The sequence below is a fragment of the Lynx rufus genome, unplaced genomic scaffold (assembly GCF_022079265.1).
Source record: "Lynx rufus isolate CCGP_SWC_20201006 ecotype Redwood Valley unplaced genomic scaffold, mLynRuf1.p SCAF_9, whole genome shotgun sequence".
NCBI classification, from domain to species: Eukaryota; Metazoa; Chordata; class Mammalia; order Carnivora; family Felidae; genus Lynx; species Lynx rufus.
This window is the reverse complement of record NW_025814897.1, coordinates 31,810,124-31,836,513: the sequence shown is the minus strand read 5'-3', so window position 1 is coordinate 31,836,513 and position 26,390 is coordinate 31,810,124.

The following is a 26,390-nucleotide window of genomic DNA, read 5'->3' as shown; positions in this document are numbered from 1 at the left end:
AGTATCCCCTGCTCACATGCTCTCTCTCTCTCTCTCTCTCTCTCAAATATAAATAAACATTAAAAATGGCAGGAAAATCTCCCACTTTCATATGGGTAACAATCTGTAAGCAATGGTGAGAATTGGGAAATAAGTGATATAAAGCTAAATGTGATAAATTAAGATAGGCATAAGTTCTATGAACAAATAATACAGTGATAGATTACTTAATTACAAATAAATTAAAATATAAAATGTCCAATTTATAAAATTTCCAACATATAGAAAGACATTTACATTTGCAGGTACCACTAAGAAGTAAGTAAGCTAGAAAAATAACTCATGGCTCTCTTAACATAACGGTCAGAAGGGCTTGTGTTCTCTAAGATACAGCAGCTGATAGATAAGGACATTTGTAGATACTATAAGCAGTAAGACATTGAAAAAAAATTGTCTCACTTTGCCTCATACACAGACAACTATCCAAAAAATGTGTCCAGGGAAACATTTGCTTCCAATTTCTTACATATGTTCTAAACCGCTAAAAGAATTGTGTATAATTATAGGTAGACACTAATACAGTTTTTCTGTTTCTGTGGCGCCCTTACATCTATTTTTTTTCAGTTTTTTGCCATTTGTGTTTATTTTTCTACTATCTGTATTAATATTTCTTATCATATATGAGAACATTCTTTTAAATATGAAATTTATGGGGCGCCTGGGTGGCGCAGTCGGTTAAGCGTCCGACTTCAGCCAGGTCACGATCTCGCAGTCTGTGAGTTCGAGCCCCGCGTCAGGCTCTGGGCTGATGGCTCGGAGCCTGGAGCCTGTTTCCGATTCTGTGTCTCCCTCTCTCTCTGCCCCTCCCCTGTTCATGCTCTGTCTCTCTCTGTCAAAAATAAATAAACATTGAAAAAAAAATTAAAAAAAATAAATATGAAATTTATTGTCAAATTTGTTTCCATACAACACCAGTGCTCATGCCAACAGGTACCCTCCTCAATGCCCATCACCCATCCTCCACTCCCTCCCACCCCCCCAATCAACCCTCAGTTTGTTCTTAGTTTTTAAGAGTCTATTAAGCTTTGGCTCCCTCCCTCTTTAACTTTTTTTTTCCTTCCCCTCCCCCATGGTCTTCTGTTATGTTTCTCAGGATCCACCTAAGAGTTAAAACATACGGCATCTGTCTTTCTCTGTATAACTTATTTCATTTAGCATAACACTCTCCAGTTCTTTCCACGTTGCTACAGAAGTCCATATTTCATTCTTCCTCATTGCCAAATAGTATTCCATTATGTATATAAACCACCACTTCTTTATCCATTCATCAGTTGATGGACAGTTAGGCTCTTTCCATAATTTGGCTATTGTATGTGCTGCTATAAACATTGGGGTACAAGTGCCCCTATGCATCAGCACTCCTGTATCCCTTGGGAAAGTTCCTAGTAGTGCTATTGCTGGGTCATAGGGTAGATCTATTTTTAATTTTTTGAGGAACCTCCACACTGTTTTCCAAAGCAGCTGCACCAGTTGGCATTCCCACCAACAGTGCAAGAGGTTTCCAGTTTCCGCAATCCTCTCCAGCATCTATAGTCTGATTTGTTCATTTTAGTCACTCTGAGTGGCATGAGGTGGTATCTGAGTGCGATTTTGATTTGTACTTCCCAGATGAGGAGTGACGTTGAACATCTTTTCATGTGTCTGTTGGCCATCTGGATGTCTTCTTTAGAGAAGTGTCTATTCATGTTTTCTGCCCATTTTTTCACTAGGTTATTTGTTTTTCAGGTGTGGAGTTTGGTGAGTTCTTTGTAGATTTTGGATACTAGTCCTTTGTCTGATATGTCATTTGCAAATATCTTTTCCCATTCCGTTGGTTGCCTTTTAGTGTTGTTGATTGTTTCCTTTGCTGTGCAGAAGCTTTTTATTTCATGAGGTCCCAATAGTTCATTTTTGCTTTTACTTCCCTTGACTTTGGAGATGTGTCAAGTAAGAAATTGCTGCGGCTGAGGTCAGAGACGTTTTTTCCTGCTTTCTCCTCAAAGGTTTTCATGGTTTCCTGTCTCACATTGAGATCCTTTATCCATTTTCAGTTTATTTTTTGAATGGTATAAGAAAGTGGTCTAGTTTCATCCTTCTGCATGTTGCTGTCCAGTTCTCCCAGCACCATTTGTTAAAGAGATTGTCTTTTTTCCATTGGATATTCTTTCCTGCTTTGTCAAAGATTAGTTGGCCACACTTTTGTGGGTCCAATTCTGGAGTCTCTATTCTATTTCATTGGTCTATGTGTCTGTTTTTGTGCCAATACCATACTGTCTTGATGATTTCAGCTTTGTAGTAGAGGCTAAAGTCTGGGATTGTGATGCCTCCCACTTTGGTCTTCTTCTTCAATATTACTTTGGCTATTCGGGGTCTTTTGTGGCTCCATGCAAATTTTAGGATTGCTTGTTCTACCTTTGAGAAGAATGCTGGTGCAATTTTGATTGGGATTGCATTGAATGTGTAGATAGCTTTGAGTAGTATTGACATTTTAACCATATTTATTCTTCCAATCCATGAGCACGGAATGTTTTTCCATTTCTTTATATCTTCTTCAATTTCCTTCATAAGCTTTCTATAGTTTTCAGCATACAGATCTTTTACATCATTGGTTAGGTTTATTCGTAGGTATTTTATGCTTCTTGGTGCAATTGTGAATGGGATAAGTGTCTTTATTTGTCTTTCTGTTGCTTCATAATTAGTGTATAAGAATGCAACGCTTTTCTGTACATTAATTTCGTATCCTGCGACCTTGCTGAATTCATGTATCAGTTCTAGTAGACTTTTGGTGGAGTGTATCGTGTTTCCCTTGTGTAATATCATGTCATCTGCAAAAAGTGAAAGCTTGACTTCATCTTTGCCAATTTTGATGCCTTTGATTTCCTTTTGTTGTCTGATTGCTGATGCTAGAACTTCCAACACCATGTTAAACAACAGTGGTGGGAGTGGACATCCCTGTCGTGTTTCTGATCTCAGGGGGAAAGCTCTCAGTGTATCCCCGTTGAGTATGATATTAGCTGTAGGCTTTTCATAAATCGCTTTTATGATGTTTACGTATGTTCCTTCTATCCCAACTTTTTCGTGGGTTTTCATTGAAAAACGATGCTGAATATAAACAAATTCTTTCTCTGCATCGATTGATAGGATCATATGGTTCTTATCTTTTCTTTTATTAATGTGATGTATCACATTGATGGATTTGCGGATGCTGAACCAGACCTGCAGCCCAGGAATGAATCCTACTTGATCATGGTGAATGATTATTTCTATATGCTGTTGAATTCGATTTTCTAGTATTTTATTGAGAATTTTTGCATCCATATTCATCAGGGATATTGGCCTGTAGTTCTCTTTCTTTACTGGGTCTCTGTCTGGTTTAGGAATCAAAGTAATGCTGGCTTCAGAGAATGAGTCTGGAAATTTTCCTTCCCTTTCTATTTTTTTTTTTTTGGAACAGCTTGAGAAGGGTAGGTATTATTTCTGCTTTAAACGTCTGGTAGAACTCCCCTGGGAAGCCATCTGGTATTGGATTCTTATCTGTTGGGAGATTTGGGATAACTGATTCAATTTCTTCGCTGGTTATGGGTCTCCTCAAGTTTTCTATTTCTTCCTGTTTGAATTTTGGAAGTTTGTGGGTGTTTAGGAATTTGTCCATTTCTTCCATCTTGTCCAGTTTGTTGGTGTATAATTTTTCATAGTATTCCCTGATAATTGCTTGTATTCCTGAGGCATTGGTTGTAATGATTCCATGTTCATTGCATGATTTTATCTATTAGGGCCATCTCCCTCTTTCTTTTGAGAATCCTGGCTAGAGGTTTATCAATTTTGTTTATTTTTTCAAAAATACCAACTCTTGGTTTCATTGATCTGCTCTACAGTTTTCTTTTTTTTTTTAGATTCTATATTGTTTATTTCTGCTCTGATCTTTATTATTTCTCTTTTTCTGCTGGGTTTTGGGTCTCTTTGCTCTTCTGTTTCTATTTCTTTTAAGTGTGCTGTTAGGTTTTGTATTCAGGATTTTTCTTGTTTCTTGAGATAGGCCTGGATTGCAATGTATTTTCCTCTCAGGACTGCCTTTCTGCATCCCAAAGCATTTGAATTGTTGTATTTTCATCTTCATTTGTTTCCATATATTTTTAAATTTCTTCTCTAATTGCCTGGTTGACCCATTCATTCTTTAGTAAGGTGTTCTTTAACCCCCATGCTTTTGGAGGTTTTCCAGACTTTTTCCTGTGGTTGATTTCAAGTTTCATAACATTGTGGTTTGAAAGTGTGCATGGTATGCTCTCAATTCTTTTACACTTATGAAGGGCTGTTTTGTGACCCAGTATGTGTTGTATCTTGGAGAATGTTCCATGTGTACTCTAGAAGAAAGTATATTCTGTTGCTTTGGGATGCAGAGTTCTAAGTATATCTGCCAAGTCTATCTGATCCAATGTATCATTCAGGGCCCTTGATTCTTTCACCTATTCTTTCTTTCACCTATTCTCTCCTCTGCCTCTTTAATGTGTGCTGTGGTTGCCTCCATTCAATTTTGCACCTCATTTATAGCGTTTTATAGCTCTTCATGACTATTTCTTAGTCCCCAATCTCTGTAGCAATAGATTCTTTGCTGTCATCTATACTTTTTTCAAGTGCAGAGATTAATTTTATGACTATTATTCTAAATTCTTGTTCCGTTATATTGCTTAAATCGTTTTGGATCAATTCGTTTGCTGTTGTTACTTCGTGGAGTTTCTTTTGAGGAGAATTCTTCCGTTTCTTCATTTGGGTAGTCCCTAGGGTGGCTCCAAACTTCAGGGCACTTCCCCCATACTGTCCAGATTAACTTGTGTTGGTTGGCAGGGCTGCAGTCAGACCAGATATCTGCCCCCAGCCCACCACTGGGGCCACAGTCAGACTGTGTGTACCTTGTCTTCCCCTCTCCCAGGGGCAGGACTCACTGTGGACTGGTGTAGCCCGTCTGTGCTATTTTCACACTGCCAGGCTTGTGGTGCTTCATCAGTGGGATCTGGGGTATTAGCGCTCGTGGATCCGCAACGTGCACAGAGTTGGGAGGGACAGTCTCAGCTAGCTGTCAGTGGTCCTCTGTGGGAGGGGCCCTGCAGCAGGGGGATGGACGCAGACCCATTGGAGGTACGGATCTACAGAAGCGCAGCATTGTGTGTTTGCGTGGTGCTAGCAAGTTTGGTGATGGGAATTGGTTCCCTTTGAAATTTCGGCTGGGGGATGGGAGAGGGAGAGGGTGCTTGCCAGCACCTTTGTTCCCCACTGAGCTGAGCTCTGTCTTTTGGGGCTCAGCAACTCTCCCTGCAGGTATCCTCTTGCCCTCCCCAATCTCTGAGAGCAGAGCTGTTCACATTTTCCATTCCAGATGTTAAGTCCCACTGGCTGTCAGAACTTACACAGTCTGGCCCCTCAGCTTTTGCAAGCCAGACTTGGGGGCTCTGCCTTGCCAGGTGGGCTGCCCCTCCACCCCCCTGGCTCCCTCCCACCAGTCCGTGTAACACACACCACCTCTCTGCACTTCCTACCCTCTTCCGTGGGCCTGTTGTCTATGCTTGGCTCCAGAGAGGCCGTTCTGCTAGTCTTCTGGCGGTTTTCTCGGTTATTTAGGCAGATGTGGGTGGAATCTAAGCGATCAGCAGGATGGGTGATCCCAGTGTCCTCCTACGCTGCCATCTTCTCTCATCACTTGTCTATAGGTTTGAATCCTATGTGCAAAGAAAGATCTTTGGGGGCTAGTGCCTCAGTTTACATCCCATACCTTCCTTGCTCCACACACACACACACACACGCACACGCATACACACTCACAAGTATATGTTCACATATGCAGTATGCACCTGCACACACACACACACACACCCCTTGGTCCTTATAAAGGCTGCTGTGATCACCTAGGCTTTATCCTTGGTGATCCCTCGCTAACATCCTCAGCCCTTTTCAGAGACTTCTCTGGCTGCCTGGACCATGGTCTTATCTCCATACCTTAATGAGACTCCTTCCGGTTTCATTCAATTCCCTGTAGCCCCTGTCAGAGGCTTCTTGTTTCAGCCTCATGGGAGACGTTTAATGCCTAGTCTACCTTTCCCCCCAATTCCAGGAACCTATCACTGTTTTCACCACTTATGGGTTACTTCTGCATTGTGAATCCATCCTCTTATGCCTGCTCCTCAAGTCCCCAACCCCCAAAGACTGTTTTCCATTTGACCTATCTGAAGGCCTGGGAGGGGTATGGACTTCTGCTCTCTCCTATGTTAACTGTACCATTCAAGTATCTCTCTGGAAGCCTCAGAAGACAGATTACTTTATAAATATTAAAAGCATATGTGGTAATATCAGAGTGATCATTACAACATTATTCAGTCAGTTAAGAGTGCTTGGGGAAAAATAACATGAAATAAATCTTCATTGTAAAGGCATCTTTCATTTCCAGCAAGTGATTAGCTGTTGCTGAATCATCAATTTTATTTTGTTATGTGGCTAAGACTAATTTCTAATTAAAGACCATGCACAAAGCTAAGTAAACTTGCTTAATTCTGTAGAAATTAGGCTTTCAGTCCTGCTCTAACAATCCTAAATATGCTAAATGAGCAACCCCCCAGGAATGATGACTCAGGATTGTGGAACAGGAAGGTGAGGGTCCTGTGATCTCAATCCCAACATTACAGAACATTGCAGCCCACAAATACCACCAAGGCATCACATGTGTGGGGCCAGCCTGTGTCTTCCCCTTGTGCCCAGTTCTGTGCTGATTCACTATAGGGGACTGTCTGCAGAGAGGGAGACCTGGCAATTCACTGTCCCACTGCTCCTAGCTCAGTGGAGAAGCAGGGCCATTGTGACAGGTTCCTCACTGGTCCAGGTGGGAAGCTGGGCTATATGAAACAAGGGCTGGGAAAGAGATATTCCTGAAACTGGGACTCTTCCTTGAGGCCTTTTTCCCTGCGAGATTCATCCTCAACTTGTGGGCTCATTTCCCAGGTTCCAGGGCACAGACAGAGGGGAGGGCTAGTACTGAGAGAGACAGTGGGGGTGAGGGGTGGGTAGAAAGGAAAAGAATTAGGAATCAGCATGTATTAAGATCTGGGAAAGATACTAAGGGAGAATAAGATGAGGCAAACTAAAAGAGAAAGTAATAATGAGCTGAGACAAAAGAGCCTCATGGCTTTACCCTATGGCCACATCATATCAAGTACAAAAGATGGAAGTAAAAGCAGAGATGGATTTGCTCTTTGGCTAGATTGATCTGTATGTAGCTAAGTCTTCACAGAAGTGATTGGTCTCAGTTTTGTGTCCCTTCTCCTCTCAGACAAATGTAGCTACAATAAAGTCAGCTTGGGGAGCCATGGAAGGGATGCAGCAGAAGCCTTGAGTACCAGGCAGGCACTTCCTTAGGAACATACTTGTGCATAGTGGGGAGCCATTGGCAGTGGGGGATTCTGTGAGTGCCCAGTCTGATACATGCAGACCACCAGCCAGCAGTCAGTACAGACTGGTAGCCTACATAGACCCCTTAAAAGACTAATTACCATCCAGGGTTCTACCCAGAACTCTGGGCTTTTCCGGGACTGGGATTTCACTCTGATGGAAGCTTACGTATATGTGTGTGTATATATATATACATATATATGTATACACACACATATATAATTTATATTAATTTTTATCATATATCTTTAATTTTAATATCACATTATATTTTAATTTTATATTCTATTTATATATTATATATAATATATTATTATTATGTTCAACATAAAAATGTTTTCCATGGTTTGTATTAAATGCATCTAGGTAAATGCCAGGACTTAAAATTTTTCCCTCTCATTGGAAATGAAGTGAAAATCCAGTCTTCTGGTGGCCATTTTAGTTGCTGCTGTACTTTCAGGTCCCCTTGACCATACAAGTGGCTACAGTCTGGGTGGAACTGTCCCCTCCTCACTGGCTACCAGGAAGTCTCTGTGCCTGGACTCCATTCCAATGACAGCTGGGCTGGAATTGCAGGAGACAGAGGCCTGTTCCTGGTGCTGTGATAAGAGCCAAGCACAGCCCTCCCAACCTCCCTTCCAGGCATGTCCCATGTAGACACACACACACACACACACACACACACACATACACACACACTGGTCCTTTAGGCTCCTGTTTCCCTCCTCCCAACCCCAATACTCTACTTCTAGGCTGGGAGCACTGAGACATAAAACACAAGGAACTTAAAAATATAGGTTTTATTCACCAATAATGTACATCTTGACTTCCTGTGACCATCCTGGGTGTGTGTGGGGTCTACATGTGTACCACACATTTAGTGGGCTCTTTCTCCTAGCTTCCTTTTAAAGTTCAATGTCACTTGGTTCTGCCCATCACTACCTTTCCACTTTCTCTTCTCACCAAAGCATGATTGGATCAAACCCTAAAGTCTATATGCACATTTTGCATTCCCATCAAGAGTGCAAGAGGGTTCCCGTTTCTCCACCAAGAGTGCAAGAGGGTTCCCGTTTCTCCACATCCTCTCCAGCATCTATAATTTCCTAATTTGTTCATTTTAGCCACTCTGACTGGTGTGAGGTGATATCTGAGTGTGGTTTTGATTTGTATTTTCCTGGTGTGGAGTGATGTTGAGCATCTTTTCATGTGCCTGTTGGCCATCTGTATGTCTTCTTTAGAGAAGTGTCAATTCATGTTTTCTGCCCATTTCTTCACTGGATTATTTGTTTTTTGGGTGTGGAGTTTGTGAGTTCTTTATAGATTTTGGATACTAGCCTTGTGTCCAATATGTCATGAGTACTGGGTGTTGTATAGAAACCAATTGAACAATAAATTTCATATTAAAAAAATAAATAAATGCACATTTTGATATAAGCTGGTTATCTTCCTAAAGGAATGTCCAGTCAGTGCCTACATTGACACAGGATCCTGTGGACCTCATAAACAACCCCTACCCTTTCTGGTAGCTGAAGGACCAGCTCATGGAATCTCCTGTGTGCTCTGAATGCAGCCTCTCTGAACAGAGTGACTGTACCTTGGCTGGGAAGGAGAAGGTGGGTCTATCTCCACAAGGCTCCTCTGGAATTAAAGAATTGTCCTAATTTTAGAGGAAGCACTGATGATCCTGCAGATCTTTTTGTTCAGGGACTGGAAAGCATTTGGGAACATAGCAGTTCATCTCATGGAGGAAACTTTCTGCTACCTCTGAGGAGAAATGGGGGAAAGGAGAGCGGGAAGTGGGAAGGAAGGAAGAGAAAGTGAGGAAGAGAGTCTTACAGGTATAACACTCTGGCTGGCAGAAGATCTTCACTGGAAAGTGTCAAGGGAGTTACATGTGAGTATTTGTACCTGATGACAAAGCCTCTCTGATAACAGAGAGAAGGTGCTAGCTTCCTGCCCAGGCTATGCTCAGAATCAGTTAGTGCTCCAGCCAGGATATCTCAGCTTTTTAACAGACACTCTGGACTGAAGATGGAGAGGAACACATGTTACAAGGGCTGAGTGTCAGAAGCAGAGAACACAATCTCTCATGTGATTCCCTTAGGACTGCCTGTTTTAAAATTACGCCCAGGATTTCATTATGACCAAGTGATATCACAGACAGGTAATGCCATTGAAAAATAAATTTACCACTTATGTTTCTGGAGAGAAGGGGGCACACCATGTCATGCAGGGCCACATGGGAAGCCTCAGGTTTTAGTCAGGAGACAGAGGTAGAAAGGAGGGGAAAGTGTAGGCCAGAGTGGCTATTTTGAAGGTGTGGCTATTTTGAATAATTACAGTGGACTCTGGGATCTGGGAGTAGTTTTTAGTTATCTAGTACTTATCCTGGGGTGACTTAGGGGAAGGGGAATATTGGCTCCTTGTGTGTGAGTTAGACAAAGAAAACAGTTGGGGGTATAGACTGTGGATTGCTGTTGTTTGTTTCTTTGTTTGTTTATAAAAGATCTGATTTCAGCCAAGTCCTTTGCTCTAAGAATTGGCTAGTCCTGAGAGGACAGTCATTCTCCAGGTCTGCAAAGCTCCAAAAGGCCAAAGCATCAAGAATATAGAAAATATGAAAATATAGTTAATGTAACTGGCCCTGTGATGAATCAAAAGGGTGCCAAATAGACAAATACAGAATCTAAGAAAGCACAAAGCACTGCTTGGCTGGGGTGGGAACAAGCAAGAGCTGAGCAGGGACAGGCTAAGGGTTACACTGAGCAGAACTATTTTGTCAAGTAGCCCTGTGGGAAAGTGAAGAGGTAAACAAAGGCAAGAGAAGTGTATCTTAAATCTCTTTATAGATTGCAGCCCACTGATAGACACCTAAAAAAAATCAGAGCGTGGCCTTCCTCAAGGAACTCATGGCTACCTTAGTTCCTTAAAGTTTTTGTTTTATTAAAGGATAAAAGTAACCTTATCCTAATAGCAACTAGCCCCTCGAGGTCCTGAAAGCTTCCAAATTCCTTAGAGATTTACGCTATTCCTAACCCCCACTAACTTAAAACTGTATAATCAGTCACTCCTCACAATACTGGTGCAGCTCTTTCTACCCACAGGTCCTGTCCCTGTGCTATAATAAAATCACCTTTTTGCACCAAGAAGTCTCAAGAATTATTTCTTAGCCATTTGTTCACAAAACCCCATTTCATAATTTTATCATTTTGTGGCCCTTATGTGGGGCTTAGAGTCTTTTCATCTGGATTCTGAGCCTTAGTACAAATTTGATGAGTAATTCCTCTTCTCTTACTTTACTTTCATTCCAGGCACTTTTCATGGAGTATGGTCTTATAGGAACATTTTCATGTCAATGGAGAAAGAAAAGCCTACCTTTTGGCTGGAAGTTACTACTCTGGCTGGAATAATAAGACCCAGAAACTTGATGCCCTCTCTTTATTCCTATTCTTATACAAAATTGCCTGTCTTGGGTACTGGACAGCTACTTGAATCACTAGGATGGCTGCCAATCTTAAAGACTCCTACATGAGGTTTTCTCCTCATTGGTCTAATGTGATCCCTTCCACATATCTGGTCTAGCCATTTCTGGCCAGGAGAACTCCACTTGGAGCCAGCCAAAACGAGTACACAACTGAATTAAAAACTACATGTGTTGGAATGTTGTTTAGACCATGATAGATTTCTATCTTTACTGGTTTTCATCACTGTCCCCTACTGCCTGCTGAAGTTACAAAATTGGACAATTTCCCCTGATAAATATTTTCTAGTATTTTCTGTGGGTTAAGAATAGCATGGCCTTTAATTAAGGCAAGGCATGTTTTTTTCGGTCCATATGCCAGCACCATTTTGCAGTCTAGAATGCAATGGGGAAGTGGTGGGGTGGGGGGTATGCTAGCATCCCTCCTATGGGACCCTTAAAGCTGGTCAGTGATCATACAGATTTCATTCAAGGGATACCTCTGGTTGCTTTGGTTGCTTTGACATCAGGAACTTCTAACATATCCTGCATGGGCCACCACCTGAGAGTTGGGGGAGTTTTGGTAATGGACATTCTCTTTAAATTTTTTTTTCAACGTTTATTTATTTTTGGGACAGAGAGAGACAGAGCATGAACGGGGGAGGGGCAGAGAGAGAGGGAGACACAGAATCGGAAACAGGCTCCAGGCTCCGAGCCATCAGCCCAGAGCCTGACGCGGGGCTCGAACTCACGGACCGCGAGATCGTGACCTGGCTGAAGTCAGACGCTTAACCGACTGCGCCACCCAGGCGCCCCGGTAATGGACATTCTCTAGGCTTCTTTCTCACTTCCCAATGACTCCCTTGGCATGCCTTTTAACCCACTCAAACCAATTCAGATTGCAAGTTTTAATAAAGGACTGGTCTTCCTTAACATTGCACAGCCTCAGTACTCCTTAGGAGATGAGGAAAAATGACCCATTAATGAAACTTTAAGCTTCAGTATAACCTATCAGTTAGATTTCTTCTGTAGGAAACAGAAGATAGACTGAGGCACCCTATGTCCATCCCTGAATGGCCCTAAATCAGAACCTTGGTCTAAGGGCCTCTTGTAGAATGTGTTTGGCCACTAACCACGCTGATAAACTTCCTCCTGATATATTGGATGATTGTCTAAACAGGCTTCTTCCTTAAGGAGCCCCTCTCAGGTATTGAAAATCCTTTTGTTTCATTCTCACCCTAATAAACTTGGTGCCTGTGCTGCTCTTAACCTTGGTCATTGGTTCCATTCTTTGGTTCCATTAGAACACAATCTCCAGTTTTTAGAAAAGCAGTTACCAAAGGACTAGAATTGCCAGATTTAATTAGGACACCTAATTAAATTTGAATGGCAAAAGGACTTTTACTATAAGTATGTCCCAAGCAGTATTTAGTACCTACTTATAAAAAAAATATCCGTTGTTTAATCAGGTATTGAAGTTTAACTGGGCATGCTATATTTCATCTGGCAACCCTAGAAAAGGCATATAATTATCCTTAATATCAAGCAATCATTCACTTGGTGTCAACCAGCATTTATTGAACATATGGTAGGTGCTGAGCTGGGCACAGTAGAAAACACAAAGAAGGAAATGGGACTCAGGATCCCCTCTGTGTCTAAGTCTAGCTCACAATCACACATTACTTACTTGGATCTGACTCCAGGGGTGTTAAGCATTAAGGCAGAAGAAGACCCAATGAGGTGGAAGCTTGAGGACAAGGGAGAGTTTATTTTAGTGAAAAGGATTGGGAAGGCTGTTTAGGGGAGATGGGACTTGATATGGGATGTGGACAGGTGGGAAAGGGGATGAGGCTTTGGGGAGGAGAAGACTGAGGGAGAACTACGGGTGAGGGCCATGGCAGAGGAATAGAAAGCAAACAAAGTATTCTGTTTGCTACAATATGACTTCATCATCACCAATGAGCCTACTTCCCTGTATATGAACAGGGAAAGGTGTCACAGAAAGCTTTGGAAAGTCAATGTGTTCATTACAGTGAAGGTGCCAGAGCAGCTGTTGTTCTTGGACCTTGAACTCCTCCATGACCCAAGCATAGAGCTTTTATTTTGATTGTCCTCTACTCATATTCTTTGCATAACTGGGCTGACCTGAGGCAGAGAGAGGAACTTTGCATTCTTTAGCAGCCAATAAAGTGGCTGCGTGCTTATCCTTTTCCAGTGAGAACAAAAGACACCAATGATTAGACAAACAGCTAACAAATAAGATGGATACTCTCATGTCAAGGGAGAGAAACTAACATTTTAATTAGGTCTAATGACTAAGGAATAAAACCAATCAGCACAGCCTGAAGAGAAAAGCTTGCATAAAATTCATCACAATTCACAGAAAAAACCCTGCAACACATCTTAGCATGCTTTTCAGTGACAGCCACACCCTGAAGCTGCTACCAGAAAGAACGAGCTGTACCCTGTTTGTCACTTTGCTCTTGAAGTTTGCAGTTGGGGACCTGTGTCTAACCAATCTGAATAAAGGGAATATAACTTGTAGATTTTGCCTACTTAATCCCAAGCCTAAACTTCTTCCTTCTGAATGTACTTCTGGTTTGCAGACAAAGGATGCATTTCCAGGGTTTGTAAACTGTATGGCAATAAAGTGTAACCAAATCTTTGTGTGTGACCAAATCTTTACATTCCAGGAATTTTTGTTGACACCAGAAAAGAGGGTTCCTGAATGCCAGCAATCATGAAATTTTGTGAGGAGAGTTTTTGTTGTTATTGTTCAAAACCAGCACACTGAAACCTCAGTAGCACCTCCTAACATTCAGTGGAGGGTCAGCCTTCCTGTGACCCATGGGATCCTGCAGGACTGTGCCCATATCAGACACCAGCCCACAGGATCTATGCTATGGGGTCTGACAGGTGCAGTGACTGTTCTCAGTTCTAGTCACAGCCTCCTCTTCTTGCAGTGGTGTGTGTGTGCACACAGTATGTGAACACACTATGAAGGCATTTGGCACTGTCAACCTAGTTTTCTGTATTTCAGTTGCACACAGGAACTGTCCCAAGTATGTTATCTTGTGTGACATCAACAGACTAGTCCTGAGAAATTAAGTGTGAAAGTTTTATCCACACCCAACCCTGCAAACACACACATCCACTGTCTGTTGTCTAGAAATTTGTATTTGAGGGATGAGCCTTTTAAATAAATCCAGACTTGGCAAAAGGAGGGAGTGTTTGTCCTTTGTCCTGGCTGTGACAGCTAGAATTGGAAAGAGATGGGCACAAAGACCCTGAAGGGAAGGGACATGTGATGGACCTGTTCTGAAATCAGAGTGTGGAGAGGCAGGAGACATTAAGAGGTAATGTTCTCACAGCAAAGCAGTGACAAAAAAGTTCCAGGTGTTACCTTTAAAGTGTTTCCTCTGTGCAAGTCATATCACCAAACTAAAGCCCTGAGAGCTAAGAATTCCCTCAGGCTCTTGACTAGTCAACTATGTGTGTGTGTGTGTGTGTGTGTGTGTGTGTGTAGACAAACCACATACAGGTGCTAACTTTCCAGGAAAAAAAAAAGTATAACTATCTGGAATGTGATAAGGTACATAATATCAACTACATATTTCATTTCTCTTCTTGTTCTTTCATCTATCTCTTATTTATTGGATATTTATAATCAACCAGACACTGAACTGGGTAGTGATGATATAGTAGAGAATAAGACACATTTGCTGACCTCAAAGAGCTCACCATCTAGTGTGGATATACTAGACATGAAAAAGACATGAAACAAATAAAAACACACATATATAATTCAGAATTTGTGGCATCTGTTGTGATGAAAAAGAACAGCCATTGAGAGAGAATCATAGGACAGACCTAGTTTTTTTGTTTGCTTGCTTATTTATCTATTTTGGTTGGAGGGAGGTGGCAGCTGTTATGGGTGACCTCTCCATGGAGGGGACACTCATTCACCCTTAAATCAATATTTAACAGATGTTTTTGAGCATCCATTTGTTTTATGCTAGGATATAGCTGTGAACTTCATCTATGAAAATCCTTGTCCCCCAAGTGCTAACATTTATTTGAGGAGAGACAAAAAATGAAATAAGTAAATATTATGCTATATTAAAAGATGACAACTGGTCTGCAGGAGTCAAGGGAAAAGGGATAAGAATTGATGGAGGGAAGAGACACCTCCCAGGACTCCATTGCCCAATTTTGATGAGAAGGGGAAAATGTAGTAACTCCAGTCTGAGAAGTGCACTGAGATCTGGTGCTCAAACCCTTCATGGATGAGGGCCTATGCCATGCCACTAGGTAGGCTACTGAGAGCCACAAAGTGCAGGCTAAGAATGAGGACAATCAGAGTGGAGTGTAGACATGGAAATGACAAGTTTATGCTGTAACCCCAAGACCAACTGTGGCAATGGGGACCATACTTCTTATTCATCTTCCTGTTTTAAGTTTTTTTTCTAGTAAGATAGGCTCACTGGAATCCTGTAGGAGCTTCTCCCAGAACTTATATGAGGGAGGAGATCTTGGGAAGATAACTGGTGTGACTTATGTTTTAATAGAATTTATCTGTGTAAAGAGTACACTGAAGGGAGGCAAAAGTGGGGGCAGAGAGTCCTGAAATTAGCTGAAGTTAAGGAGGGACAAGGAGAGAATTGTAAGGAGGAGGGACACAGAATTTTTCCCATTCTTCCCTGACTTCCTGCATATCCTCTCCAAGCCCTAGGAGTCTGGGAGAGGAGAAAGAAAATGCCCTCTTTATCCATATTGTAAGCATGAGGGACAAAGATCTAAAAACTGCATATATGTATAGTAACTGCTAATGACAAATGTAATGTCTTAAATTCATAGAAAGGGGGTAACCTTTATGTGGCAGAGGAGAGACTCACTTTAGAACCAGAACACATATATTCAAAGCCCCAAATCTATTGATCACCATCTGTGGGACTTTGGGCAATGACTTAACCTCACTTGGAACTAGATTTCCTAACAGTGAAATGTGAAGAATAAAACGTGCCTTCCTCAATTCCTTTGTAAGTAGGATCATTTGGAAAAAATGTAAACGTGTTTAAAGACAGTACACAGAGTTATACCATTTTAGAAGAGTCTCCTTCTCTTTCTGGTCCCAGGCCCCAGAGACCTCAAATTTGAAAAGTGTTAGGAGCTTCTTTCTTAAACCTACTTAAATCTGAGGGTAAAAAAAAATAGTTATATAATGAGTCTGGAGGAGAGATTAAGAATGACTGATGAGATTCAAGCATATGGAAGATTATGAGTGCCCAGCAGGGAATAACAATGCTCTAGTTTTGTAGTTTTGTGGTTTTGTTTGTGTGTTTGATTTTTAATTCCATATAACTAGAGAAAGCAAGTTTAAATTTCAACAAGAAAAACATAGTTTAAACAGAAAACAAAAGTCACCTTATATAAGAAGAGAGTGAGGCCCTAGAGAAGATTATTGAGATGCCTATAAAGTTTCCTACTAAATAAACATTAATAAAAATAGAAAAGAGTAATTTTACTAAAGGTAGGGGGGAGGAATAAGTGGGCATGTGTTGTCTACACCTAGGCTAAGGATTTCAGAAGCAAAGGAAGAAAACAAACAGAAGAGGCAGAATACTTTCACTATTTACATAGTTTATTTTAATTTGTTTGTATAAGTTTTCAACTTTACCTCTGCTCAAGTACTTGAAATAACTTATAAGTTAAGGACAAATTCTAAGCTGACTTATATTGGAGGGAAAGATACAAGTTGGATCATGACTGACCAAATAGATCTAGGACTTGATCTCATTCTCGGGATGGAGATCACCTATGAGCCTCGTCCTAACAGGCTCCAGGACAATAGAGGCAGTGAGTCCAGCACTCCCATTAATTATCTCCCTGTTGCTGATTTTCTCTTTCTTATGATAATAAAGGACGGGAACTCTTGCTAAACTTTTCCATAAAGTTTCTATGGAAACCAAGGGCTCTTTGTAAGATTCCCCGATGACTCAGGAACCAAGGAAACACCTCATAATTTCTTCTACACACCTTAGAACACTGTCCCTGGGAGAAAAGAAATTTCTATAAGAGTTTCCTGGGTGATTGTAGCTTCTGCTCTATAAACCAGAGAAAGTGATGCGTCTCTAGCTTGGCTTAATCACTCTGCTATACCAGTTACAAGAGAGGACTTGCATGACAGGCTTAACCAAATTGAGCAAACATAGGCCAATTTTAGGTTGCCCCCTAAAGGTTACAGGGACAATCTCCAGAAAGATGTAAAGGATGGAGGCTGGAAGAACGTACTAAAAATGGAAGATTCTGATTCTCATGGCCAAAGATGGGAACTTTAATTCTCCCGAAGAGTCTGTGTTTGGATCACAAAAAAGCCAGAAGTTACTGGTAACAAATAGGAGAGATTAAAAATATCAAACAGAAAACAAGTCAAGTAAGATATTATAGATAGTATAATGATAATAAATGGAAGGAAACTGCCAAAAATGATTTTAGATTTCCTACACACTTCAGATTCTATGATGGCATGATTTTTTAATGTTTATTTATTTTTGAGAGACAGAGAGAGAGAGAGAGAGAGCGCGAGAGAGAGCACGAGTGGGGGAGGGGCAGAGAGAGAGGGAAACACAGAATCCAAAGCAAGTTCCAGGCTCCAAGCTGTCAGCACAGAGCCTGACATGGGGGCTCAAAGTCACGAACTGTGAGATCATGACCTGAGCCGCTTAACCTACTGAGCCACCTAGGCACCCCTATGATGCCATGATTTTTTAGCTGAAAGAACACATATTGAAGCAAGTGAGTCACCCTGTTGCATGCCTCGTCCCTGTCCTCATACAAATAATAATATAGAATAGAATAGAATAGAATAGAATAGATACATATATTATAATATATACTACAAGTAATATTATGTCAATAATACAAGTGAAATTCTGAGCTATAAAAACCCTCCAGTATCAGTCAGGCTATTCCTCTCTTCTACAAAAAGCTAAAAACATAGCTGAATATCCTGTTTTTAAAATGGCTCAAAAAAAATGAAATGGGTCAATGAGGTAACTCCAAATCCTGGGCCACCCTCAGTACACACATGCATTTTAGTTTTAATCAAATTTGGTTTTCACACTTAGTTGCAGAAATATCAACATAGATTTTTTTAAACAAACATCTGAATTATACCTCAGACCTTCTGAATCAGAATTTTCCAGGATGAACCCTAATGATATAAATGTATAAATCTCCAGATGACTCTAAAAGCATAGCTGGGATGGAGAATTACTGATCTCACCTAACCCCATCCTGAGGTAATGCTGCACTGTGACGTGTGCCCGTCCTTGGTGAGAATAGAGCTCAACTCAACATCCCTGACATAATGTCTCTGATAATGTGCCATGAGTTCACTACTGCCCTCCCCACCCACAGTTTCTCCAGCTCTGGGGCTGTGAAGCTTTCATTGGAACGGTCTCTTTAATAATGCAGGGACTGGGAACAGCGGATAGAGCACAGTAAGACAGGATTGTCTCTAAGGTGGCTCAGAGGACCAATAATGGAGGGTGCTGAGGAGCAGTAAGATGGAGTATAAACTGAGAAATGTATAAGATGTTGCTCTCTTTGTGGACTGTATGTTGTAGTAACTTGTTTCTAATTTATCTTTTGAAATTTATCCTTTTAAATTGGGTTTGGATTGGATTAATTTGACAAATTTAGACAAAAAGCCATATGAATTAATACTACTGTTTTACATTTAATGGGCAAGGGAAGACCCGGTATCTGCAGAGAGGATACCATCTCCCACCTGCAGGGCACCTGCTATAGGTGAGTCATTGCATATACCTGAATTCAAATCCAGGGTATGGTAGGGGGAAAGGGGAAGAAACAATCTTTTTGTCTCCCATTCTTGAAAGCTCGCAAAGCAGGAAGCCAGTATTCACTAATGCCCAAGTAAGGAAAGCAGGTGGAAGGAGAACAGGGCACTGCAAGAGCTAATCAGAGGAGCTAAAAAAGAAGCTCCATGTGTCTTCTTTGATAGAGTGAAAGCTAGTAGTGGAAAGTCACTTCTGAATGGGAGCCTGGAGCTGTGGGTGAATACCTTCCATCTTTTCCATAAAATGTTTGTCGCTGGGAGTTGAAGGGCCCCTGCCCTGCTCAGCCCAGCTTTCTCCCATGGTTTTGACTTCCAAGTCCATTCCCACAGTGCTCCCTGGGAAATATCTCTTTAAATGCCAGTGGAAGGAAAGTGTGTTCCTTGAGGGTGGAGGAAACTGTGAACAAATGTGGGATGGGGTTGAGGAACTCAAGGCAAGTTCCTGGGTGATGGTGATGTGGTGCAGGGATGAGATTTGACAGAGGAAGGACAGAGTAATTGTAGTGAGCTGCCTCTAAGCCCTTAGGCCAGGAACCATGTGCAAGTGGGGCAGCCCAGGACTCTTGCTGTGGGTGTTTCAGGAATGCAGTCATCCATGCTGCAGGGGTCAAGGAGTATGGGTGAGAGAGTTTCTCCTCTTCATTCTACCAACTGGGGGGTTATGCCTCTGGCACAAAGCTCCCACACATTTTCAAGCTATAGAAAATCTAGACTACCTTCCACCACTTCCTAGACCCCACCACCTCAGGTTTCTTCTCTATAGCTAGTGAAGAACAATGCTCTAAGAGTGCTACAAGTGGAGGTAGTGTATGAGAGAGAAAGATGATATGAGAAGCTGAATTATTGAACACCTGTGAATCAGCAGGTACTTGAAACCTCCCCTGATCTGTACCCCAACTGTAGAGCCCACTTTACATAGGATGAAACCAAGGCTTGGCGAAGTCAATTACCCATGACATAGGTAGTGTATAACAGCACTACAGTCCAAAGTCACACTTTTCATCTCTAAGATGCATAACCTTTCTATTTCCCACTGTGGCAGAGAATCTTGGGCAGGAAGGATATGGATGTCTTCTGTGTGAAGCTATGTCCTCCCCATGTATCTGTGCTGAACCAAACCTCCAGGGCCCAAAGCTGTCACTTCAGAGCCCTGCATGATACCAGGGACTTTTATAATGGGAAACACTTTGCAGTGAAAAATTGCCATTTCCACAAAAGGTCTGAAAAGGTCTGGGCAGAGTTGTTTTAGTAAACAATAGCTTTATATCAAATTTTGAAGGCAGTGAAAAGGCAAGGGAAAGAAGCATAGGGAAGAGAATGAAATGGATAAAGGGATTTGCTGAAAATCTGAGGCTATTCCTGAAAATACCAAGTCTATTGATAATTTCCCTTGAGTTGCCCTTTACCACTGGGGTTCATTTTTGTGTTATTTGGCTCTTGGGCTCCAGCTGCCATTAGAAACATACTGTGTATGACTTTTGTTAACCTGATTGTTGAGAACAGAGACTTCACACCAGGCCTCTGAATCTGCCTCAGCCATATCCAAACCTTTGAGAAATTTGATGTTACCCCTTCAGTCTTTCTTGGGAATGCTGTCAGTTGCACTAAGCATCTTCTAATGCAGAGAAAGAGGCTGTCTTGGGACCATTGTGCAGAGGAAGGTCACCCGCTGAGACACAGTTTCCTTGTGTGATGATAACAACACAGCGACTACACAGCATGTGAGGTAGCTCAGTTTTATGCCCATCTTCTCATTTAATCACGACTCCAATACTCTTGCTAAGAGGGAGCAGGCTTAGAGCATTCCCAGAATTCATCCAAGGTAACCCAGCTGGGGGGAAGGGCAAACCCAAGCCTGCCCAGCTGCATACCCATCCCACTGCCCAGGCCACTGAAGGGAACCCCCATCCCAAAAGGTTATTGTGAGAGCTGAGAAAACAGGAGGTGGTATGTGCTGGCTAGACCAAGACCACTATGGTGGTCACTTCTCAAGAAGGAGGACAGGAGTTCTGGGCTAACTTGCTTTCCTTTCTCCAAACACAAACCTCTCCCTCTTTAATTGGTTTTTCAGCCAGAAAAGCTGGCTGATAGAGAAACTGATAGAGAAACCAGCTTCTGTGATGGGCTGCTCACTTGATCAGAAAGACCACAAGGGTTCTGTTTCTCCCCTCCCCCACCTCGGAACGTCTCTGCTCTCCAAGTCCCATTAAATTTTAATTTAATTGTCACCACTTTGTGCTGGAATTGTGTTTTATGAGCACATTACCAGAAATTGAAGGCTCATATAACAGAGGCTTTTGAAATAAAAATAAAAGGATACTCAGATCCAATAGTATTGCCAAAATGGGAATAGAGGTCACTTGATAGCACTATGCATGCTAATGAGATTCTGATGACTACTGGTGTTTATCCAGGTCTTAATTTGCATCTCAAGGCTAAGATGGGGCCTGTGGGAAGGGTCCCAGCCATGTAGGAATGTTAGGGTGATTTTGGAAACCTAATTTGACAGACACAGCTGAGTATGTTTGACCTTCTTGAAGTTACCTGAGTGATTTCTAAATAGTCAAATAGAATTCTAGCATCTAAAGCTCTGGTCTGCCAATTTTGTACATCTGATTCCTACAAAAGGGGGAAAATCATTGTTGGCTACTTGTATGAGCCAGTGGGGACTTTTTCCATCTGAGCATTCTTATGAGAAGTGGCTACCTTACATATTGGCATAATTTTATAGACTCTTTCATAAATACCTACTGAGAGCAAAGCTAAGATACAAAGATGCTGAAAGATTATTGAGATGCCTCAAGAGATATAAACTCCAAAAAGGGTGAAAGACCAGAGTCCAAACAATGCACAGGAAGAAAGGAGGGAGAGATATGCAGAAAGAGGACTGCGCATGGATGGGGTATGAAAGAAATGGGACCAGAGCTGGGACAAAGGCAATTAGGAGATAGTGTGGACAGAAGGGCCCCATATTTACTACAGTTGGTCTACAAATCCAAGCTCCCCCACTAATTAGTTAAGTGGCCTCAGCTGGTAATGATAGAGGGTTCTGTCATCTAGTGTCAGCAGCTTAGCTTGGTGCTTGTTTCGCTCTGTGTACATATAACTCTGGGTGTTCCTAAGACTGTTTCTCCACATTTTGTTATGCTTCTGTGTCCCTATGTGACCAGGTTGTCACTCATTTCTGTGCATGGACCTGTTCCTCTAAGAGCTGCCTTGACTGGTGGCCATAGTGGAGATGTGATAGTGCCTCCATACTTGTTCTGCTCTGTGTGAATCACTGTGATACTCTGTGCAGTTGTGCTTGTAGATATTACTGGGTATGGCACTCATTTGTGTGATGAGTCAGTGGTACTTGATGTTGATATGTCTTGATTTGGAAGGTGCTAGAGAGGAAGAAACACTTTGACAAGGGAAGCATATAGCTCTGGGATGTCAGGGTTTTGGGCCTAGAATTCATAACAGGTCTTAACCAGATTTCTGACATGTTGTATCCTTTGGACTCTGCAGGCATGGGGACACTGGTGACAGTAGGGCTGAGCTCTGTAAGACTCTGCCCAGCAATGGCATCTCTGCCCAGCAATGACAGTCTCCCTGATTCAGGCCCAAGGAATTTCTTTTCATCACTCATACTCCTGTGCCCAGAAATAAGAGTCCAACCAAGGTCCTGAGGAGGAAGGGATCTGAGGGTAGAGGGTCCTTCTCATAGTCAGTCCAGGACTATTTCTGCTTCTGTTATGGTGGAGGAGGAAAGAGATACATTGGGAAGTGTGCTGGGGATGAGATGCCAGAGCAAAGAATGAGCCAAGTTTGCACGATTGCCAAGAGGACTGCCTGCAGCTGGGGAGAAACACATCTATTTGTTCCAAATCCCTTGCACATGGAGAAGAATTAAAAGTCTCAGGGGCAAACCATGGGAGAGTCCTCCTCTTTCTTATAATTCAGTATTAATAACTGAATGTGGGGGACACTCAGTATGATGAGCTCTCATTACTCTGCATGAGTTTCCCCATGGAGAACCTATAGCTAATTGGATAAAGTCCTTGGAACGCTCTTGGGTGCGAGTGAAAGACAGGTGTTGGCAGAAGTGAGCGGCAGAGATGCCTAAGCCACCAGGGTGCCATCCTCTCTGAGCATATGTATAGGTATAGACAGAGCAGGAGATGCTCCCCTGCCTCTTCTGTCATTCTCATCATCTTCACATGCTGAGTCAAGCCTTGGGGATTCTGCAAGAGTCCATAATGCTGCATGCTTCCAGAAGCTGGGATCCTGCAAGGTTTCACCCCCACCTGGGGCCCACAGTGTCAAGGTTGCTGTCCACTGCTGCCAGGGACAGCAACAGGGCTGACAGTTGGCATGGTGAAGCAGAGTGTAGCTGCCTTAGTAGGGGACTGGAAAAGGAGGAGGAAGAGGAGTAAGGGGAGGGCCAGGAGAGGGAGAGGAGAAGGAGCTGCTGACTGCTGCAAGATCCTGGCCACCCACCAGCTGGGAGGAAAACAGGCTGGCTGATTGAGACTGAGCTTCCCAAACCACCTGCTGAGGTGGCTGGGGACCTCATTAGCTGGTGTGGAAGGAAGGAACACTGACTTCTTCGAACCAAAGTTTCCCAGGCTGCCTGCAGGGAGGGAACACAAGCTGCCTCAGCTTGTGGGAGAGTATTGAGAATTCATTTTGCCCAGATGGTCCTATAGGTCCTCCAAAAGCTTGCTGAAGTAGTCTGCGTAGGGGATGGGGAGGGGGCAGGATTGATTACCAGCAGCTGGTGCTCAGGACTTGCTAACAGCTAATCCACAACTACACAAACTGAGGGTGAGGCCATGTAGAATTGGAGAATGGATAGAATAGACCTGGTTTACCTAAATCCCAGCAAGGCCTGGTGCCTCAAAAGTGGTGAGGCAATTCAATACAGGGGAAAGGTGACATGTTGCCACTAGATAAACAGATGGAGACTCTCAGAAAAGGATACTGTTACTTAATTCACAGGATTTGGGTTTTCACCAGATTGTGAATTTCTTAAACTCAAGAGCCCTTTGGGAAGCCTCCATCAAGAAGATGTTGAGGGTGTAAAAGAACCAAAAGCATTTATTTGGCATTTAGGAATTGCAATTCAGGAGGCACAGAGTTAACCAAAATTGAAACTGTGCTCCAAATTACAAACCCAGAGTACAGGCTTATAAAGGCAAAAAACATAGGTTACCTAATTTGTTTTGCAAGAATTATGGTTGGCACTGACAGAGTTAAACTATCTAATACATGATTAGCTATTTAGATAACAGATGTTACATTATCTCTATTTCATTTCAAAGTAGAAGAATGTGTTCTAGGAGGTAGTCCAGTTGCTATTAACAAGTCATAATTGACAACAGTCTAAAGTTCATTGTACTCCAAGAATTGAAAAGGGAATCAGTGCATAGACACTGCCTTCTCAGTATCCTCCTGACCCTATATTGAATGACCATCTTAGCAATACTTCCTTCACTTTAGAATCTCCTGTCACAGAAGGTTAGAGATTGTACAGACTATCCCCTTTATAGTATAGGTGAAGGTTTGAAAACTCAGAAGTTAATGTAGTTTAACGAGCAAATTAATATTCTTAAAAGCTTTGGAAGTAAAATCCAGGGTTCTATAGCTTTGTATCCAGTTTCTGATGTTCTTGTTCTTTTGAGATTCCATTGTGCCTCTTTACAAAATGCTGGGCTTTTGCAGGTGTTTATAATGTATGTTCACTAGTTAATGGATAAATAAGATTTTTTAATCAAATACTGATGTCCTAGTGACTCTCTCTTTAAGAGACACTTACCATTTGCGTATAGTTTCCATGTATAGTCAGAGGGTACCTGGTCTGAGAGAAATAGAGTCAAGTCCCAGTCTCTATTATAGGATTGCCTGAAAGTCACTGACTTGGAAATATTCAGTTGCATCTCTCATCACCTACAGAAGCCTGGGTGTTCACCAAAAACTACACTTTCTCTTCTAGGAAACTTCCAATCCCTTTCTAAGGATGCCCTCTTTCTTTCTTTCTTTCTTTCTTTCTTTCTTTCTTTCTTTCTTCTTTCTTTCTCTTTTTTTCTTCTTTCTTTCTTTCTTTCTTTCTTTCTTTCTTTCTTTCTTTCTTTCTTTCTTTCTTTCTCTTCTTCATCCCTACTGGCAGACTTTGCCTTGCCTGGAAACACAGCTCCACCAAGGGTGAATTTCTGTCCTTGTCTAAGTGCTTCAGGGTCTGTGGTATTAAGAGAGTGAGCAGGTTATATAACTTCAGTAAGGTTGCCCAGCTAGCAACAGGCAGAGTAGGATTCCATCTAAGCAGTCTGACTCCAGGGTCTCTGTTCCTAGTTAGATTAAGTATAGCAAACAAGATGAAGGGCAGGGATGATAATTCTCCGGTGATAAGAGAAACACAAACTGTCAACAACAATTTATTTTTTCTGTTTATGGATATTTTATTTATAATATGAAATTTATTGTCAAATTGGTTTCCATACAACACTCAGTGTTCATGCCAACAGGTGCTCTCCTCAATACCTATCACCCACGTTCCCCTCCATCCAACCCCCCATCAACCCCAAGTTTGTTCTCAGTTTTAGAGTCTCTTATGTATTGGATCCCACCGTCTCTAACTTTTTTTTTTCCTTCCACTCCCCCATGGTCTTCTCTTAAGTATCTCAGGATACACATAAGAGTGAAAACATATGGTATCTGTCTTTCTCTGTATGACTTATTTCACTTAGTGTAACAGTCTCCAATGCCATCCATGTTGCTACAAAAGGCCATATTTCATTCTTTCTCATTGCCAAGTAGTATTCCATTGTATATATGAACCACAGCTTCTTCATCCATTCATTAGTTGATGGACATTTAGGCTCTCTCCAAACTTTGGCTATTGTTGAAAGTGCTGCTATAAACAGTGGGGTACAAGTGCCCCTATGCATCAACACTCCTGAATCCTTTGGGTAATTCCTAGCAGTGATATTGCTGGGTCATTGGGTAGATCTATTTTTAATTTTTTGAGGAACCTCCACACTGTTTTCCAGAATGGGAGCACCAGTTGGCATTCCCACCAACAGTGCAAGAGGGTTCCCGTTTCTTCACATCCTCTCCAGCATCTATAGTCTCCTGATTTGTTCATTTTAGCCACTCTGACTGGCGTGAGGTGATATCTGAGTGCAGTTTTGATTTGTATTTCCCTGATGAGGAGTGACGTTGAGCATTTTTCATGTGCCTGTTGGCCATCTGGATGTCTTCTTTAGAGAAGTGTCTATTCATGTTTTCTGCCCATTTCTTCACTGGATTATTTGTTTTTTTGGGTGTGGAGTTTGGTGAGCTCTTTATAGATTTTGGATACTAGCCCTTTGTCTGATATGTCATTTGCAAATATCTTTTCCCATTCTGTTGGTTGCCTTTTAGTGTTGTTGATTGTTTCCTTTGCTGTGCAGAAGCTTTTTATTTCATGAGGTCCCAATAGTTCATTTTTGTTTTTACTTCCCTTGACTTTGGAGATGTGTCAAGTAAGAAATTGCTGCGGTTGAGATCAGAGATGTTTTTTCCTGCTTTCTCCTCAAAGTTTTTCATGGTTTCCTGTCTCACATTGAGATCCCTTATCCATTTTCAGTTTATTTTTTG